At 36.4% G+C, this 3,956-nt stretch overlaps 1 pseudogene; it reads right to left on the reverse strand.

Moving 5' to 3' along the window:
• Nucleotides 1-2,714: 2,714 nt before the first annotated feature.
• On the reverse strand, nucleotides 2,715-3,467 carry LOC149227174 (EID1-like F-box protein 1 pseudogene; annotated as a pseudogene).
• Nucleotides 3,468-3,956: the final 489 nt, after the last annotated feature.

Here is a 3,956-nt window from a genome sequence, read left to right on the forward strand (position 1 = left end):
GCACATGGACGCTAATACCACAATGGGAAACACAACCAAAATGAGCAAACTATGTTTGGACCCCCATTAACATTAATTACCATTGAGAAAGGATTACATTTATCAAATTCACTGCGAATATCTTAACAACAACATAAAAACATCTCCCTTGGAAACAATTCTAAAAAGTCAATTAGGTCAAGAATTTACACCCAATATAAGGAGACACCCCTATTAATATGGTTATTCGGTGCGTTGCTTCCCCCACTATTATCAATTAGATGTTACCCATCCTCATATCTAAATAAAAGCAAAGGGAGAAATAAAATAAATGAAAAGCACCTCAATGGGGGAAGTAACGAGGGATATAAAAACCTTTTATGGGGCTATGAACATCTAGTTGGTAGTAAATGCTTATTATTTCATTGTGGTGATTACATTGTTGACATAGAAACTCATTAATATTGGAAGAATACTTTTAGAAATCCTTGAGTCATATTTAAGGATTCTATTACCTCGAGATCTATACAAACCCATTGGATCAAAAACCAAACCTAAAGTGAAAGCAACCAAATTTATTTTTTTTAAAGTAAATGACCTTTATGGATAAATTAATATAATAAAGAAGTATTTCTTAATCCTCTAACTAAAAATATTTCGATGTTAAATGAATATATCTGATCTCTTGTGAATTCCTAATAAAATTAACTAAAAATATATTATTGTACCATAACTATAACCTTATTGTTAAAGCATTTCAAATATTTTAGACTCATCTATTGTCTTTCCGTGAATTCACTAGAAAGCACACTTGGATTTTGCTTTTAAAAACTACTCCTATTTCCATTCCTTTATGCTTAACATGGTCATTTTAAAAGTCTTCTTAATCAAGGTGAAAACCATAATCTCAATCAATTTTCATGTAAATATCTTAGATAAAGATGAATTGACTAGAAAACACACTTGGATTTTGCTTTTAAAAACTACTCCTATTTCCATTCCCTTATACTTAATCATTTTAAAAATCTTCTTAATCAAGGTAAAAACCTAATCTCGATCAATTTTCATCTAAATATCTTAGACAAGGATAACACCAAACTTAACGACCCCTTGTTTGAATGATAATGAACTAAAATAACACTGTTGATAGACCATATGAAAGCCCGAACTTTCTATATTATCTTCACCATAGTAACTTAAATCTTGAGCTCATAATTTTATCAATGTTACCTCCAACTAATTTCTAATATTATTAGACAGGGACAGTGAATTTTAGTTACAACTTACATTGAAAGTCCATGTAACCCCATGGGGACACTTAATATATTTTAAGACCAAATAAATCACCGAGAATATGTGTCGACTTATATATTGGTCTTGAAAATGCCTGAGGGATATAAAACACGTACCTATTGATAAATTAGAGAAGATCAACTCGGGACATTCTTCAAAAAAAAAAATTGCCACCTGAGACACATTATACATCTGGAAACAGAAATCGAGTAATTATGGACACGCAATGGCAGGTATTAGTTAGCTCTTCGAAAATTGCAACAGTACTCTTCGCAATAGCGTTACTCATCTACTTAATCAAAGAAGTTTGTCGTGATCTTTTTCCCGCCTTGGAGCCATCTTCGTCCATGAATTGAATGATGATGACCGACGAAGTCTCGGCCTCTCTGATGAACAAATAGTCGCACTGCAATCTTTCAAGTACTCAGCGGAAGGGAGATCGGAAGAGGTGGAGGAGGAGTGTTGCAGCGTTTGTTTGTGTAGAATGCAGGAAAATGAAGAAGTAAGTAATCGAATTAGAGTAGACATGAAATTGAGAGCCATGGATCCGTGGCATCCTCGCCAGCCAAGCTGGCAGATAGTATGAACGCACCTCGACCCTGGTCCGGAACCCCTCAACCACTGCTGCAACAAGTCGAATACATCACGCGTTCGAATCTCAGAACAATCTACCCACAAGCAGAGCAGAGGTGCTAGGCAGAGCGCCAAAGCATAGCATACGATAATATATAACCATAATCATGGAGCCTTGATCCTTGTTAACCGCAGATCTTTCGTAGGGTTGTCCGCTGAAAATCAATAATGCACTGAAATTTTCAAAACACGATGGCTGACTCGTAAAAGAATTGCATGTTGCATGAGCATGCAAAATTTAAGCATTGTTTGGGGCGATTCGTAGCAAATGGGGCGATTCTGAGAATCGCCCCATGTGCGCATGATGTAGCAGCTTAACTCTGGATTTAATCCAATTCCATCTCAATAAATTTAAATGCGTAATGTGAATCAACATAATGTCATGTGAAATATAGAGGTTAAGTAATTATCAATTTGATTGCACACACATAACGATAACAAACCGACTGCACAATACATGCCACGAATGTGATATGCCATAGTCAATTTTTCACTTACATTGCGTCTCTTTTTTTTCTTTGGGAATCATTTTATGAAAATCGACAGTGTGTGTCCTCTTCTGAGTTAACATGACAATTTTTTCTATTTAAAAATGATTTTCTTTGTATATCGACATTATGTATCCTCCATCAAGCTAACATGATAACTCTACCACGTGTACACCTTCTGAGTCGTTTGATTTCATCTATGTAGACACGTAGCTGCCCTTCTTCAACTGAACAGATTTAACCGCCGCTTATGTCTAGGTGCAATAGAGAAATTCAACTACCAACGAAAGGCAAATGTTTGGAGAGAATCTGTTTCAGACATTAATCTTCTTTTGATGTAGTGTCAGAATCTGAGAGTGGTAAAAGTGTGCAGACGCCAAGCAAGTGCCCATTAAGGCATACAAAATACTCAATCTGGTCTTCATAAGATCACAATCTTCTATGCGCACTTTTAGGGATCATTTCGGCTTGAAGCATTCTCCATACCTTGGCACGACAATATGGGAAAATTTCTTTTGGATGCAATTCTACATGTTTTTCAATCAGCATTTTCCTTACCTTTGATTTCCCAAAATCTTTAAATACTCCTTGAAATAATCCCACATCACCGTCCTCTCCTTGGTCTAGATGCTCACAAGGATCTGTCGCATACAGAGTATCGCTTCTGCACTGTGGTACAAGAAAACTCCTGCCACATGTCCGTGAAAATCTTGTTCTATATACAAAGTGTCATGTTATAGGCTTCAACTAGAAAACATTGCTACTATCAGAGCATCCTGAACAATAGATCATAAGCTTTCCGAGAGCACTCCAATTCCCATCAATGGTGCCATGACTACCTCCATCAAGGAGATCAACTACCATTTTTGGTGCCCAGGACTTACAAAACTCCTTCCAGAGAACCCGTTTGGCTATGTCTTCAAACCATTTGCTAACACAAGCTATAGAACAAAGGACCCTAGGGTTCCAATTAAGAGATTTAAACACAAGCAGCAACATTGTTTCGCTAAGGTGGCCATTGGCACTGCAAATACAAGAGCCTGAGTGTATGCAGTGAAATCTCTTTACCGTCATTGTTTAGGATATGTCCTTGCTAGCAATTAACTATCTAGACACCAAAGTGGAGCCGTAATGCTTATCTCAAAATGTGTGAAATAAACAATGGTGAAAAGTAAGTACTCTGGATAACAACTTAGCTATTGATGTGTTGCACTTCCCAAATAATCCAATTCTGTGTATCTCTAAAGTTTTAGACACCCCTTCAATCGGTTAATAGTTCCAAACGAGCAGGCTCATCTTCAAATTGTTTACAAAGAGATGAGACTGTCTGCTAGAAAGCATGACGCTGAACTTATGAACCTTGCATTTGGACATCATAGGAGTAGAAAAGCGATGCACCCTTATTCCATGCAAATGATTTAGCTCAGCTAGAAACCTGAAACATGAACATCAATCAGTATATAAATCAATACAACTGATGGCCTTAGATTTCAGTTTGTATTTCCTTCAAATACAAAAGTTTAGTTTCCTTTTTATGCTATATTTAGCTGTTATTAAAGTTGA

This window comes from Pinus tabuliformis, chromosome J (genome assembly GCF_031772625.1).
Source record: "Pinus tabuliformis cultivar Carrire ecotype Pingquan chromosome J, CPIR1, whole genome shotgun sequence".
In the NCBI taxonomy this organism is placed as follows: domain Eukaryota; kingdom Viridiplantae; phylum Streptophyta; class Pinopsida; order Pinales; family Pinaceae; genus Pinus; species Pinus tabuliformis.